Source organism: Pleurodeles waltl, chromosome 1_2 (assembly GCF_031143425.1).
Source record: "Pleurodeles waltl isolate 20211129_DDA chromosome 1_2, aPleWal1.hap1.20221129, whole genome shotgun sequence".
Lineage (NCBI taxonomy): Eukaryota > Metazoa > Chordata > Amphibia > Caudata > Salamandridae > Pleurodeles > Pleurodeles waltl.
This window is the reverse complement of record NC_090437.1, coordinates 888,767,517-888,784,787: the sequence shown is the minus strand read 5'-3', so window position 1 is coordinate 888,784,787 and position 17,271 is coordinate 888,767,517. Positions and strand designations below refer to the sequence as shown.

General features: G+C 44.0%; 1 protein-coding gene and 1 long non-coding RNA gene across 5 annotated transcripts in view; one reads left to right on the top strand and one right to left on the bottom strand.

The window, feature by feature from the left end:
- The window catches only part of LOC138245779 (uncharacterized), a 61,040-nt gene extending 50,502 nt beyond the window's left edge, over positions 1 to 10,538 (bottom strand). For all 3 annotated transcript variants that reach the window (XR_011194170.1, XR_011194167.1, XR_011194168.1), the window contains exons 1-2: positions 10,428 to 10,538; positions 834 to 993 (exon numbers count right to left, since the gene is read on the bottom strand). This is a non-coding gene — a long non-coding RNA (uncharacterized lncRNA). The remainder of the gene's footprint in view (positions 1 to 833; positions 994 to 10,427) is intronic.
- LRP2BP (LRP2 binding protein) overlaps positions 1 to 17,271 on the top strand; it is a 222,570-nt gene that overhangs the window by 76,099 nt on the left and 129,200 nt on the right. The window lies entirely within an intron of this gene.

The following is a 17,271-nucleotide window of genomic DNA, read 5'->3' as shown; positions in this document are numbered from 1 at the left end:
CTGCACTATGGTGCAGGGGTGCCTGCGTTGGTGCTAGGCTGACATAACGGCGCCAGCGCAGGGGAAAAAGCCGGAATATGCGTATTCTTTTAAATACGGGACAGTCCTGCCCTTTCCCTGTCGCACGGTGCCGCAAAGTGACATGCTGCGCTGCCCTGCATGACAGTCCCCATCAATATGCCCTTTAGCATGTTGTATAGTGTGTGTTGTGTTGTTGTGAGTAGTGGTGACACTGGGGTCCTGAATCACATCAATAATTGTCTATAGCCAAACCCTAAAAAACGAACCACAGAAACGGGTCTACTTTTCTCAGTAAGGAACCATTAACATAAACTGCTGAACATTTCATGTGAATGCACTGACAGTTATGTGCATGATTTCATTCCCGCGCAACCCCCTATCTGAGTCAGTCTCTGGTTAATTAGAGTTCATAAGGGTGAGAAGTGACGTCCAAAAATTGTTATTGAAATGGTGTGGGGTAATGAGCAGTTAATAACTCCAGAACAACGAAGCAAAGGGAATAAGGAAAACAGCCCCAGAGGAAACACAGGGTGTTTAAAGAATATGCTGGTGTCGGCCATGAATTTGGTGGATATTATCCTGGCCTCAGTAACACCACCGCATAAGAAACCTTGGTACACACAAAGCAATTAGCTGACTGCAATCACCCCATGCCACAGAGTCACGTAAAATGACTGCATGGCGTGGGTACAGTTGCCAACCAGCTTCATGTACTAAGATGCTTCATGGGCATTATTTTTCACTGTCCAATCTAGTGATTGTCCTAGTCGCTATCTCTCCTTCCCAAGTACTTCTTTGTTATCCACCCTCACCTTTACAGCAGGATACAAACGTTTTGCTTGCAGGATTCCCAGTTAGAAATGAGTGTTTCCACGTACTGGAAGTTGTTTTAATCCTCGGACTTGAAGGTGTGTCAGTTGCTTTCATCTGCTAGAACTGATTTGTTTTCAGGTGTAATATCTTCTGGTGTAGCTGATTTAGAAAAAAAAAACATAAGGTCTATTGAAGGTATATTGTCAAATTTACACTTCAAAACAATGCTGGTGGTTTTTGTTGCTTGCGGCCAGTGGTGGTTCTGGATCCTAGAAGTGATGGTACAGAAAGAGCGATTCAGTGAAACACGTAAACGAGCGCAGTGACGAGCGCAAACCAGAGGGCGAAGGGTGCAGTGGTTTGTGCAGAGTTGGGTAGGCTTATCCACCCTCAAGAAAGTTTTTAAAAAATAGTTCAAATGGTGCATGTTGCAGCAGAAACCTAATACAGAGGTAAAGATACGGGGTTCAAAAGGTGCATTTTACAGTCAAACATTCCTTAGGCGTGATACCCATTTTGCATTTTTCCAAAAGGCCCTAGAGCCCCCAAGTCAAGCCCAGACTTACCCTAACTAGCACACCGTGTGTGTCCTACTTGTAAAGTCTACCCTATGCATTCAGGTTAAGTTGCTGCACATCCAGAATATTAGATGAAAGCAGAGGGCGTTCTCAAAATAACTTTTAGATGGATGTTCACATTGAATTAACAAAGAAAAAAGGTGTCTGCACACCGTGAAGGCAACTCAACTTGTGTTCGAAAAATAATGTTTTCTCCTTTTAGCACATTACCTTTATGTAATAGTTACCGGTGTGTTAAAATAATTAAACGATTTTCCTGAACAGAAATATGCACTGATAAACTGTGTACCATACAGTCAGTGTAACAATAAGTCCTCCTTTTTTCAAACTTCATACCTGACTGACTAATCTTTTCTTGGGGCACGCAAGCAGTGCAGCTATCATGGTCCTAGTTCTGGCCATCTGGACTGATTCATTCTGTCTACGGGCTGTGGTGTGGCTGACCACCTAGTCACTCCCAGTCTGGGAAGACTGGGAGCCAGACGGGTAGAGTACTGACTGACAGCTGGGCACAGAGGGGCAAGATGCGTCAACCATTTTATTACAACTCACCCGATTTTCAGTTGTCTCCTCTCATTTCTTTCTAAATCACACCCTTCCAGTCTCATCTAATTTTCTCGGCATTTTCTCTGAGTCCACTTTTTCCTCCCAGTCTGCTCTTTGCTGGTCTCTCCCAGACTCTCATCATGTCTTCACCTTTTCCTCTTCTCCTCCACCTCTTTTTCCCTTTAACATCCCTGTCATTTTCTAATTTCTCGGCATTTCCCCGCTTTCAGTGCCTCTTTTCTTACATGTAAGCCAGTTTTCCTCTCTCTTCCTACGCACCTGTATCTCCCTTTCATCGAGGGTCAAAATTAGCTGCAGAACATGGAAAATGCTGATAAGGGGATAGAAGGTTGTCATAGAGGGTGAAAAAAAGCGTTGAGAGGTGGAAATATGAAGGCCACAGATTAACCAACGAATCACAGATTAACACCCTCGCCTCTGCCTGCTTCTTCACTCTGAGCATGCTACATAAGATCTTCAAGTGGCTATCCCCACACATGAGATGCACCATGTCACAGGCCCTCATCACCAGTAGACTAAACTACAGCAACGCCCGCTATGTAGGAATCGCCTTGCAACCCCTATAAAGACTTCAGACCATACAGAACACCCCAGCCAGACCCATCCTCGACCTTCCCCAAAGATACCACATCACACCACACCTCGGGCAACTCCACTGGCTCCGCATGCAGAACAGGTGCGTATTCAAGCTGCTGACCCACATACACAAAGCTCTACACAACCAAGGACCCGCCTACATTAACCACCACCTCAATTGCCACCAACCATAAAGAAGACTACGCTCCGCCTCCCTATCACTTGCCCACACTCCAGGCATCCACCAAAGCAGAAGTGGAGGCCGTGCCTTCTCTCACATACCAGCAAAAACCTGGAACAGCCTCCCCATGCATCTCTGGACCATCACTTCTCATCCGGAATTCCGTGGAGCCCTAACAACCTGCCTATTCAAATGAAAGCAAATGCAAGCGCCTGGATACCCTTGAGGGTGATTAGTCGCACTTCACAAATCCTGTCTGATGAAGAGTGGTAGATGGGAGAGAGGTTGGGAGGGGTGATGAGTTTGGTGGAGAAAGAAAGTGGGGATGGAGAAACAAGGAGGAGGGGAAACAAATGATAGAGAAATAGGAAGGGAGAAAAAAAGATAACAGGTACTGAGGATGTGTAAATGAAAGGAGTGGGATGGAAGAGATGGCACGGGGAGGTCGGGATGAGTACAAGGGAGAGATCAATAAATGGTGAGGAAGGAGAGATAAAAATAATAGAGACACTTGAACACATGCAAAGTTTCAAACATGTGCTAGTCTAGATCCTTCATAACCTGGAACAGGAGGCTACCAGACTCTTCATCAACTCCGCTCCTCCAACCAAAAACAAACTAGCAGTTGGTGGAATGGGAACCTGCACTTCGGTTGCTGCCAATCAATTCACCCACTCTTAAATTCTTCTCATTGCCCAGCTCTGCTCATGACCTTTTAACTACCCAGCACTTTGGCATTCTGCTTACCCCCACCATGGGTGATAGCAGATAGCACCCACAGACAAACATATCCAGTGGCACTCAAATCAGCCGTGCCCACAACTCTAACATCACGCCACTGCATTGTGCCTTCAGGGCGAAGGCTTAATCGCCTGGCATATGTGCAGTACCTTCCTCCACTCAGGGCTGGCTTTAGCGCTGGTGGTGCCCAGTGCGGCAGTGTTTGTTGGCGTACCCAAAGACCACATCTGCCACAATTCCCTCACTCCCTCCCTTTAACAGTGCCCCTCAAGTCTCCATAACTGATCTTTCCCAGATGCATTTAATTAGTGTTATAGTGCCACTCAAACCAGCGTACGGTGTCAGAACACTTTATATCACACACATTACACAGTGGAAATCAAACATATGTGTGTAAATCAGTGTAAAAGATATGTTATATAAGACAGAGGACTACAAGGTGTAGGGGTCACATGTCATCCATACTGGTAGGCAGTATAGTTTGAGGGCTTGGTCTGGAGAAGCACAAACTCAGAATTTAAAACGTAACACCATGGTTGGGGATTCTCTTTAGTAATAAGAATTGTGGGAAAAAATCATATCCCTCTAATCTATACCTTACAGTTGGCATGCAGCTCTTTGATGACAGTTAATAGCTCACTGTTCTATATTAGGATTTTAACTTATAAACAGCAAGCAATAAAAAGATCTCTCTGACAAAAGCAGTAATCCACTGACCTATTACATTATTTGCACTTTGTGAACTGCACGGTACATGTTCTTTGCAGCAGGCATATTATCCCTCTGCGCTACCTTAGGCTGAGACGAAACTCCACTAGACTAAACTCCGATCCACTTCAGGAAGAACATTAATCACTGGAGTTATCGTGACATTTGTATTTATGCTTGAAACTTGCTGGAGGTAAAGAACAGCAGCAGGTGCTTGTAAACCATAATATACTTGAAAACACAGCGTAGGCTTGGACTAATGCACACAGACACACACTTTTACTGCAGTGTCTCTGTGGGGTTTGCCTCTTTGCACCTTGTATGTCTAATGCCCTATTTTTTATTCTCCAAACTTGAGCTGCTAACACAACAGAGCCAATATGAGGGGTAGGAGATAGGTCGCAACGAGAAACACAGAACAGGCAATCTGTGCATATATATGGGTGCCTGTGTTTTCATGTGTCAACACATTAAACTCAGGCCAGTTGGCTTTGCCAGTACTTGTTGTATTTGCCAGTGCTTGTTAAATAAAATAGCTAGTTCATTGTGTACAAAGGACTAGGACTGACCAGATGTAAAGTAGATAAATACAGTTATATTTAAAGCAAAACGTCATAGTGTCATTTTTCATAGCATGTGTTTTTCAGATATCTCTCAAGGTGTAAACTGGTTGTGCCTATATTTTTAAACTTGAAGGTGGATGGTCTATTTCAAATATCTTTGTTTATTTAAAACGTGGCTAAAATATCTCATGTTAACCCAAGAGGGAAGCTGAGAAAGGTTGGAGATTAGTAAAACAGTGTTATTCTTATGTGAAAGGCTGATATATATATATATATATATATCGAGAGACAGTTTTGCCACTGTGTAGTTATAGTTAGGTCAGCGTTTCCATAGAAAATGCATTTTTTGTTTTGCTAATAACTTTGTCTCTCTCTCTTTTTTTTCCAATGTTTCCAACCCCTATGAAAGACCGCTTTTTTAAAGAACCCCAGTGTTTTTTATAGGACTTTAAGGTGGATGGTTTTTCAGAGGCTTGAATATCCAAAGCCACTACACGACAACACAGAAGACTTTCAAGTCTTACCCTCCACTGAACTCCCTAACCAATATGTGATGCATCACCGATGATGGCTTGTTCCAACTAACACTGTTGGCTTGTACATTTAGAGACTCCTGGATATACACAGCTTTGAGGGCAAGAATGTGGGCGTCTGCCCATGCAAAAATGTGAGATGCAATGAGATTCAGATTTGTACTCCTGGTCCCACCTTGATGCTGTAAATAGCACAGAGCGAATTTGTTGTCCATGCGAACCACTACATTCTTTCCTTCCATCTGAAGAGAAAATGCTTGCACCACCTCCTGCCCAACCACCGACAACTCCCTCCAATTTGAGGACTGACTTGCTTCCCAAACTGACCAGGGACCCTTCCGTTGTGATCCCTGATTATTGCCCCCAGCCCCACAGACTGTCATCTGTTGTGAGATGCACAGACGAGGGATCGTGAAATGGAATGCCTCTTGTTTAGTTGCTCTTTGACGGCCACCATATTGATTTCTTCTTGGTCTGAGGAGTGGCTGGGATTTGATGGTCGTAGGAGTGAGAACTCGGCCGCGAGTGTTGAAGGTCTTGATTTACCAGGGGCTTGAGATGAAATCTTACCCAGAGAACGACTGCTGTAGAAACTCCCATCAGACCCAGGACCCATAGCCAAGCTTTTGGTACATGGTGAGATGACACAGAAGATGAGCCACAGCCTCCTAAATAGCAGTTCCTCTTTTGCCTGGTAGAAGAGCCAACCTAGCATTGTGTTGAACGGGACATCAGTGAACAGTTTGGACTGAGTGGGATGAGACTTCAGAAGGTTACTGAGAAACCCCAAACATTGAAGTGTTGATAATCGGCTGAACAACGTCTTGAGCCTTTAAGAGAGAAGGAGCAGATACGAGCTAAATGTTAATGCAAATATAGAAATATGTTTCTAGTGAAAAAGAGCCACCACTGGGGCAAGTAACTTCATGAAGACTGTTGGAGAAGTTGCCATTCCAAAGGGCAAGACCAGGAACTAAAAGTGCCGACCTCCAACAGCAAATCGTATATATTTCTGACTCTTCTGATGGATAGGGACATGGAAATAAGTGTCTTGTAGATCCAGTGTGACTATATAGTCGTTTTGAGCCAACGAAGGCAGAATTGGCTGGACTGAAATCATCTTGAAATGTTCCACCACTAGATCTTTGTTCAGAGCCTTGAGGTTCGAGAACTGGGCAAAGATGACCATTGTGCCTGGGATCCAAGAATAGTTGGGAATAAAATCCTATCTTCACCCGAGAGGAAGATACTGGGATTATCACCCTTTTGTCCAAAAAAGCTTGGGCCCCTTGAAAAGTGCCCTGCAGTTTTTGGTTGTCATTTGGTAATGGGGTAGAAAGGAAGTGTCCCTGGGGAGGCAGACTCGGAAAAGGAATCTGATAACCATGTTCAATACCCTGCAGGACCCTAGTGTCCATTATCAGTGTTAGAAACTGACTCAAGTGTGCCCCAACCCTTTGATAGTCATTTATTGGGCTATTCTTTGCCAGATAGAAAATTTGATCAGTTTTTCACTGGCAAACGTGGGCACTGATCATGGGCCCAGCCCTAAAAGGGAAATTTTTCACACAGTGGTTGAGCTGGTTTCTTCATGACAGAAGATTTGCCACCAAATGAAAGCTGAAAAGGTTTCAAAATCTTTTTCTCTTCACCTGCTTTCTGCACCATCTGATCTAGCTCCAGCCCATGCAGCTTCTGACCGGTGGCTGGAAGTTTCATAATGAGAGACCGCTGACTAGAGCCCAACTTCCAGGACTTCATCCACAACAGCCTACGGCCAGCCACTGAGGTACCTGATGAAGACGAGGCTGCCCATAAACTAAAGTAATGTCTGAAAGAAATTGGGCTAGCAACTCCATACGGGCGAGAATCAGAGTATGATCTTCATCATTCTGAAGGGCATCAGAAAGGGTCTGAAAGTCTTTGAGTAAAGCCTGTGATGTGTAGGCTGCATAAGTACTTGCCCTTATGGAAAAATTAGGTGCAGCATAGGACCTCCAAAAGGATGCCTCAACCTTTTTATCCACAGTACCAGACAAAGTAGAGTCCTCAGATGCTAGATTTGATGAGGATGCCATTGTGGCTAACATAGTGTGCATCTTTGGTGCTTGGGGGAACAGTTCATCTAAATGCTGAAGCACATAACGCTTAGTCAGAAAACGAGGAATCGTCAACTTATCTGGATCCTTTCACTCTTTGCACAAGACTGATTTTATCAATACATGCAGCAGTAGGTCATTACAGCCCACTGAGGTATACTGAGAATAAAACTCTCTTCCTTTTGGGGTTTCTCCTCAAAGGTCAAGACCTCCTTAATGTGTTTAAGAAGGTCTCTCAATTATGAACCCTGAATAAAAAAAGAGCCTGCTGAATCTTAACCCAGGGCAAAAATATAGTCCATTTTCGGTTTCTGGATGAGGACTCCACCAGTGTATAATCCACGGCCTCCTTAATTAGCTCTCGTAGCTTTGAACAAGAAAGCTGGAGCACCTCCTCCTCCTCAGCTGGAGGCTGCTCAATGTGAAGCTGCTTGTGAGTAGCCTTTGTACCCTCCATAGTAGTCAGGACGGTTGAACGCGCTAAAGCCGCATTCTTCCTGCTTTTATATTGTTGCTGAGCTACAAGATCCCGTTCTTGCGAGATCTTGCTGCTCCACAAGACAGTGCTGCCTCCCGAGGCCATGTGTGCATGGAGCTGGTGGTTCCAGTTTCAGACACCACCTAACATGGCTCTTCACCGGCCTGAGTGCCAGCATTCGAAAAGTTCCCCTGGGAGCGCGCCAAAAAACAGTGCATGAACATTTGTTGCGCCCTGCGACAAAGAGACCATGTAACCAGTAATAATGAATAAATAACAAAATAAATAATCAGTAATGAGTTGAAAAAACTTATGGTGCGGCTTACCTCTCGTCCGCAAGGACAAAGAAGAATACAGGAAGATGGGCACGGGGTAGGAGTTTCTATTCTTTCAAATAGAAATAGAAGACAGCTTAAAGCTGTAAGTACCAGAGATCCTTGGCATACAAAACCTCTGTTGGAGGTGGAGTCGGCTCACAAGTAAGGACTGGCATGAGGAGGATGGAGATGAGATAATGTATGTTTATCAGTACAGTTTCTGTAAATAACAGGAGTTATTAGGCCACATTGTTTTCACTACTGTGGCATAAATAAATATGTATGCCATAGGTAAGTTTGCTGAAAAAGATGGCAAAAAACGTGGAACAGAATTACACCAAACTTGGCATAAAATTAATACTTTAATCAGAGAGTGTACTTTTCATGGTTGGTGTAACTCTGTTCATTAGTTTATTTTTTGTATATCTCTGCCATTTTAATTCACGAGGCATGACTCACAAATCATGTCAATAACGTTTTAAAGTGTATACAACATGTGATTGGCTGGATTAGGACTGCATGTTTTTATCTATCTTGAAACTCGCAAATCTACTCTGAATCACAAGTCTCTCACTGTAGAAAAAGAAATCCACTGTCATTGGGGTGCATCCCCACCCCTGAGGTGACCTACCCCAGGGCTGATATCAGGGGTACCCAGATAAGTGGGAAAAGAAAGTACTTCTGAGAAAAAAAGTGCCAAAAACAACATGTTAGTAGGAGACGACAGACAAGCTCCTGAGTGGCCATTTAGATGCCATTCTGACTCCATGAGTTTCAGGCAATGTGAAAAAGTGAGAAAAGCTAAACATGAAAGTGCATGTCTGACTTTGCTTAGAAGGCTGGAAGTAGGACGCAGGTCCTGGCCCCGGGCCAGGCCCTTTGTCCAACCTGTGTGCATTCCCACCAGCATTCTACTGAAGGGTGTGAGCAGCAGGTGTTGGGCTGCCAGCCCCAGTTGCATATGGCCAAAGACTGTGCACAGCCTGGGTTGGGTCACCAAACAAAAGAGTGGGTGGGCACCCAACCCCTGGATCGTCTGGCTGATGTTATGCGCAGCACAGGATGTTCAGCCACAATGGGTTGGTTGCAGCCCCTGTCTGAAAGCCAGGCCCTGCTTCCAATGCTTTCTGTGCAGAACCAAACCTCGTACACTGTGGACGTTCAGCACCCTTGGCAGGTTGGGCAGAGGACCTGGCATTGGCCCTGTGCCCAACCACTGAAGTAATCAAAAAAAGCGAACATGCTAACACATTCCTAGATATTTTTATTCCTATGCTCCTTTCGCAGTAGCTAGAAAACCTTTGTTGTTATTTAAAAGACCCCCATCACCTACCAACCTAGTTGGTGGCATGCTTCATCATACGGGTCCCATCCTAGATACCTAGCGCATTAAGGGTGTGCGTTTGATGACTGATTACAGCAGAGCAGGTTTCTTTTTGAGCAGATTCCAAAATAGAAAAAGTGAGTTAAAATTGTCTTCAGGTTACCCACCAATATTGTGTACTTAAATGCTGGTACCCTTAGATAAGATTAAAAACAGTGATGGATGTGCTATAAGGACCAATGAGAACTCTCACATCTCTAGTGTAGTTCGACATGTTTCATCCAATTCATCCTAGCTGCCCTAAAAAGGTCAGCATGGCTTTCTTCGGGACCAAAAACATATGCACACTAAGGCATGCGAAAATTTCACAATCCGTCACTTACGGGTTTGTTTGTGCATTCACTCCATATAAGTGTCTGAAAAAATATAGAGAGAGAATAGAGGGCATCATTCCCTACTGTGGTAGATACAGTAATACTACCAGTACTAAATAATTATACAAGTCATACGCTGTGGAATTCCAAAGTTATGTAACCATATCCCAAAACATCTATAAGTGTGCTTCCAGATAACAGGTCATTATCCGGATACCCTTCAACAGTCCACCATATTGGCCAACCAAAAAAACTTTAAGTGGCACAAACATTTCTACATGCACTATATTTCTAGGGCTATAAGTAGCCATCGTGTTGTGTGGTCAAGACCAATCCAGCACGTGTAGATAGATGTGAAATCATGTGTAATATATCCAAACGTTACATACTTCTCAGACGATACTCTATTGCCTCATTTAGCCTCGAGAGTCACACACTGGAAAAAAGCTGTAATAACAGAAACACTTTCATACATCTTGTTAAAGTGTTGTGACAGAATGCTGGTGCTGGCCCCCCTTCCCCCACTCACTGTGAGTGCCCGCATCTACACCTACTTGGTTCCCTGGAGCTCCGTAAATATTTGGAGTAAGCCGCCATTACCGACTAACTAGTCGGCGGACCAATGCTGCGTGTCCCGGGGCATGGCCATGTCACGTCACGGCCAAAGCAGGTCCACCCCGAGTGTGACGTGGTCTCACTGCCTTCCTCGTTGCCAAGGGAAATGGGAACGAGCCGTCTCCTGAAGACCACCAGACTGGAAGAAAGACTCTGAATCTTCAAAACCAGGAGACCGAGTCAGACCAAAATCTAAAAATAAATAAAATAAATAAATAAAGGTCATCCGAGCACAAAAAGGAAAGATCGAAAAACTGGCATCTAGTTCTGTATCTAATGTTTATAAAGACTTCAGCAAAAATTATAACAATTGTGATTCCACTTGTAGGGACAAAAACTCAGAATTCAGAATAACCATAATGTGGTCAAGGTATCTACATGCACTAAATTTCACGGGCCATACGTACAAATAATATCTCAGACATTGGTAATTGTTCCTAACAGAAGCCTCATTAGCACTAAATGTAATTAGGCCGGTTATTGAACTAGTGACTGGTTGTTGTGCCAACATTAGCTTCTGAAATGATGGGACCAACATCAGGGAAAACCTACAGCATGATGGGGTCAAACCATGTATAGGGTCCAGAGAGGACAGATGCCTTTACATATGTTCCTGTGGGTCTCAGCAACCCTTAGCTGTGACTGAGTATAGGAGGGTGGCACTATTCATAGTTGTAAGCTGTTTCACGGGATATTCTCATTGAGACCTGTTCAGTGTGTGGAAAGTCGGTATATCCAAAGTTACTCTTTCTCAAGCAGCAGTTATGTCGTAGAGTTGCTCTACAGTGAACCACTTTGTCATTGGTAGTGTGACCTTCTCTCAAAAAGTGGTCAGTCGGTTTTGTTGTGTTTCGTTTACAACAAACGTTGCTTCGGTGCTCACAGCTGGCGAATTTCATTGGTTTATCAATTTAAGCTAGAAACATAACTCAGTTTTTAACTGTTTTAGTGACATTAGTGAATATATATATACTTATCACACAAACATATCTGTACATATTCGTGTGTATGTATATATATATAGTATGTATGTATATATATATATATATATACATATATATATATATATATATATATATATATATATACGTATATACACATACATGATGAAACGATGCACTTAGAATTGCACACGAAAGGTCCTAAAGTATGGACTATTGCTCTTAAAGACAGGCAGTTGGAATGTGGTGTATATCTGTACACTTTTTTAAAATACGTTTTTTTGTTATAGTTTCCAACACAGTCATAGCATATACATTCTTATCACATTGAGTGAGTTACAATGTAATATAATTTTTCAGAATCATCTTGATACCTTCTACACAGCTATCATCAATTCTTCCATTAACAGATTACTTCCGAAGCTGCAACTGGCAACATTAATTAATCTGTATAACATCGTAATGACAATAGAGTTGGTCCTGCTAGGGGATATGACTGAGCACCTTCTGGCTGTGACCATTATCCTTCATAAATGTCTAAATTAGCCATATAGATTCTAAAGTGTGCCCAAAAGTCTCTTAGACGGGACATAGTTGGTAGAGTGGGTTGCAGGTTTTAGCCATCTCTCTGCACATTTCCAAGTCTTTAAGCCCGTCTTTAAATCACGGTGTTCGACTTCCACTTTATGTATTTGCAGTTCCATGGTTACCTATCAGGATTTGCCATTGCTAGAAACTTGTGATAAATATTTGGTGCTTCCTTAACATAACCCAACAAGGCTACCATTGGGGTGATCATTATGACCCCCCACCCCGTCATTATCCCAATTGCCCCCACCACCTGTCACCAGAACGTGGCCACCCACAGACAGCTCCAAGCGAGGTGCGCGACATCTGCATCATGACCTGAGCATTTTATGCATCTCAAGCTTTGCGTCACACCATATTTTTACCATAGTGGCAGGGATATAATATATTCTCTGTAGGAATGTATAATGAATTTATTAATTAACATCAATTTACCATAGCAGGAAACTTATTTGATTTGGTGGCAGCAGCAGGACCATTGTTTGTATGTAATCTTAATGCCTAAATCCTGAGCCCATTGTGGTCTGGTCTGTGTATCCCCTTCCCTTTAACCCATTCAGTAGATTATTGTACATTCTTGTAACTGGCCTTTTCGAGCAGGGACTAGATAGCAAGGGAGACAGCAGCTCCCACTCTGTTGGCTCATCCGGGAACGCTGGGATCAATTCCTGCCTCATATCCTCAAGTTTCCATGTAATCCTTCGACGATGTAAACGTTTAATTTGGGAAGAGATCCCCCATTTTTCTAGCTTTTTTTTCTTATTTAGTTTCTGTGCTAGTGTCCGGTTGTGTTCAGTTTGTGCCTATTTGAAATGCAGACCCCCCAGGATATTGGGGCACAATTGAGCAAAATTTGTGGCACAGATGTGGACATTTTGCAGCATTTTTGCGGGGGTGGGCTGTATTTAATTCCTATTTTGGTGCTTGAAAAAATTGCCTACATGGCAGGGGGCCCGATCTGCAATATTTTTGCCCCCCTCCGCGCCCACCACAGCCCCATCGTCGGTGGGCCTGATCTGCACTATTGTTTATGCCTTCCCAGGGCCCGTCGCGTGCTCCTTTGGTAGCAGCGCCCACCTGCACTATTTTTTTGTGCCCCAGTTGGGCCCGCCGCACGCTCCATGCGCTGCGGTCCTGGTTTTAAAAAAATGTGTTGCCCCCACCTTCCTTCCACATGCCCCACAGGCAGTGGAAGCCTTTGTTTAGGTCCATTCACTTCCATTTACTCATTGGGATTTTTTTTTTTTTTTTTTTTTAACTAAGGTGCCCTGGGTGAGGAAATGGAAGGGGCACGGGCAGGCCGGCGCCACGGTCTCCAAGCATTCTTCTCTCTCTCTCCTTCAGTCTGGGCAGAAGTGTTAGGAAGGCCCCCAACAGCAGATCGGCGGCCCACCACCAGGAGTGCTATTGAAAAATGGAAAACAGTAGGCAGGCAGGTGAGGAGTAAACAAAGACCCGCCTGCTGACACTCTTTTTATTGGCCCAACACAAGGATGAGATCGCATTCTTCCAACGTCGCGGGCAGTTTTGTAAAAACGTGCAGGCTTTTTACATGACTGCCAACTGAGAAATCCTTGAGGGTCTGGAAATGTGTGATTGCGGCATGTTGGTGGAATAGGCCACAGGAACTTCACATGATGTGGGTAGTCTCAACCAGTCCCAAATCATACACCTAACAGTTTGAGTCTCACGGTTGGGCCTTGTGGCTTTTTGATATAGGGTGGCCTAAATAGGCATCGAGAAAATCCCTAGGGCATAGATGCACTATTTACATATTTTAAAAGCTGTAAAAATGCTGGAATGGAAAAAAGAGAAGACATACTTGTGCGCTAAGCCTGCATAAAATAACTTAAAGATCCCTGAAAAAGATTTACAAGTATTACAGTGTTACTGTCCTTGAACGAGCGAGTCTGTCCTGTTGCCTTGTAATGGTCATAGGGACAGTGGTTTCCAGTGTGTGTTTCCCCCTTTTAAGGATTTAACTGGGTGTAGTGGAATATCCAGGAGCACAAGAGCCAAGGAGGTAGCTACATCTTTTTAGGGTGTGTCCAAGAGTGATAGCGTTTTCCTAGTGTGTATGTTTTGAAAAGACCATCCTGGGAATCATGGTAAAGTAAAAAATGTGTAGTATAGATTTTTTTTTTAGAAAATAAAAAGCTATACTAGGCGTCGTTTTTTTTGGTACACTTTATTTCAGTCCCCTCCCCCTAACCACTGTAGAAATGGTTAGCATCCCCTTTTGTAATATTCTACATTTCTCTAGTTTCTTTGGCAGCAAACAGATAAGCTCTGCTTTTCATGTATTACAGACACAGACGAATAATACTAAAGATTTACACATGCACATAACACAGGCTGGTCCACCAGAAGGCTTGTCAGGTGTTTTTGCAAGGTCATGGGCAAAACCTTAATGCGGGGCTCCCTTGACGCTTCTTTTGTTTTTGGCAGGTATACTAAGCACTTTTTAGATATTAAAATAAATGTAGTCTAGAAAAAGAAAAAGAGAAGACATGGCATCTGGTGCCATCTAGTGGCCTGGCCATGTAAGCTGGCTGGTTCTAATGAAGACAACAGGTTCGCTTTGGGTGAATGGGAGACGAGGCGAGGCCCATTGTTCTGGGTGGCTGCGATCTTCCATGAGCACCTTTGGACAAACTCTTTTCTTCCATTCTGGTGCCTGGGCGCTTCATGGATCTATCTGTTTGTCGTTTTTAAACTGAGGGGTGGTTTGTCAGGCTACTCGCGGTCCGGGTTCAGAGAGGCTACCATGGTGTTCGGTGATCGATGGCCTGGCTGGCAGATGACCTATTTACGAGCAGCCGCTAAATACACTTTGTTGCACTGCGCGTGGCTCCTGACTTTGTTTTGTAGGATCAGCTTCTGCACCTGTTTTTGTTCATGCATTACTGTAAGTCAGTGTTTTTCAACCTTTTTTGGGCAAAGGCACACTTGTTTCATGAAAAAAATCACGAGGCACACCACCATTAGAAAATGTTAAAAAATTTAAGTCTGTGCCTATATTGACTATATATAAAGTAATTCTCTTGAATAGGAATCAAATAAACACAAAGAAAGTATTTTATAATTACTTTATTATGAAATAGTAAGTAAACAGAAATATGAAAAATTATAAAATACTTTATTCAGTGCGCAACCTGGGCCTGTTTGGCTGAACACAAAGCTGATATTCTGGCTGGAATCGAAGAAAGACACACACGTAGCTCTTCGTCAACAGCTCTCAGTCTCTCTCTGTATTTAGTTTTTATAGCAATCATGCTTGAAAAGCCCATCTCACACAGATATGTAGTGGAAAATGGGAGCAATGTCAAAATAGCTTTGTTTGCCAGAAGGGGGAACTCCTTGGCAGTATCCAACCAAAAACTGTCCAAAGGTAGATCAGCAAATCTTAGCTTGAAACCACGATTTTGTCTCAGTTCAGTTAGTTCCTCCTGCTCCTGTAAAGTCATGTCCTTTCCACCAACTGATGCTAAGCTTTAAGGGTCCCTAACCCAGTCAAGGCATTCAGTGGAGACTGAAGAGAAATAAAATGACAACTTCTCCTCGAGAGTTTTTAAATGTTTAACTATTATCTCACACAGTGCAGCAGGGTGAACACCTTGCCATTGCTTGGTGAGTGTGAACATTTCAAGATTGCCACTTTCCACGTGTCGATGCCAGAGTTGCACCGACCATGGCTGCAGCTCCATCGGTTAAAAAAAACCTGCATAAGTGCTGAGGAACCCAACATCTGGAACGTTCTAGATGCGTCGCGAGACACTTTTCCAAACAGAACTGTTCAGAGGGTGTTTTTTAGAAGGGACAAGCACGGGATGTCTACCAAGGAGCGCGAGACAGATGACGTCAGTGTCATCCCATGGACATCAGATGCCCCAGGCCAAAGCGTCGCCAAACTTTATTTTCCTCAGGACATCTGAATGCAGGAAAGAGGCTGCCATGAGCACACGCGATGCATTACGAAAACCAAAATAGAGAATTAAATTAACCCTGAGCCGCTAAAGGAAATCAAAAAAGGGGAAGATTACATGTTTGAGCAGCTCCCCTCTAGACCCGTTCTAAAGTTATCCGGAAAAGTGGTATTCATTTAGTCCTAAAGAATTTCGAGCCAACGCGCTTCCCTTCTCCGTAGCTTTCCCACCATGACTAGAATTTCAAAGGCGTCAGTTCTGAAAATGAGATGAAACTGCAAATAACAAGTTACTTAAACAGACGCGTCCCCTTGGTTTAGTGCTTCGAGGCCCGCCTTTAGGCGCCGCCCGCTTGTCGGGGCTGAGGACAACAACTGTCTGTCTCCTCAGAGCCTTGAGGGGTCCAGTCCCGTGGGAGTGGGGCCCCCCTTCAGATGAACAGCCCAGGCCAGCGCTGGCCCCGCAGCTGGAATAGGACATCCCTTTGTTCGACTGAGGGAGGCGCCTAGAAGCAAAGACCCTCTGGCCCGGTCCCTGCAGCTAACGGACCCTTCAACATCTGGTTCACACGCAGTGGGAGAGAGACACACCCATGAAAACCTACACTGCCCCCTGCAGCCCCGGTGGAGGCACGTCACCCCACAGTCCAGGCAAGAGCTGAACATCTGTGCAAAGAAATCCCCAACTCTCCAGGCCGCGGGCCAACTCCACAGCGCCGGGCCTGGTTTTTTTTTCTTCTTGCTATTATATGAAATCTGTTTTTTTCATGAGGCCGGACAACGTTCCTTCACTGGCAGAGGCCGTCCGTGGTTTGGGTTGAAAAACGACAATCTGAGCTAACATGCACTGCAAATAATCTTTTTTTCTGTACAGTAATGTGATCCAGTCTACACTGTAGGCTCTGGAACCAGCTGCCCTGCTTTACGATCCCAGCTTCTCCGCGTTAACGAACGCAACGTGTGATTGTGGACAAATAACTATAGCTCACACTTCCCCGGTTAAATGACCGGCCAGAACGTGGAAGCGCGTAGAGAAAGAACCGTCCCTTATATTAAGTGATGTAACTATATATACTAAAAATATGCTTTTGTGTTTACAATTTAAGACGTTTTTTATTGACTGGAGCAGAAAAGCTGAGGTGTCACAATGTTCCGTAAGACACACAACAGCGGCTCCCTTAGTGGAGCTCAAACTCGCTGCCTTTGACAGATATAAACCTAAAAAGAAACTATATCAGACAGTGACCGACTCGCCTTTCGTCATAAGGAAGCTACAATGGTATTATATATTATAAATTACTTGAGGTTTTCAGGCCTCACAATGGCTAT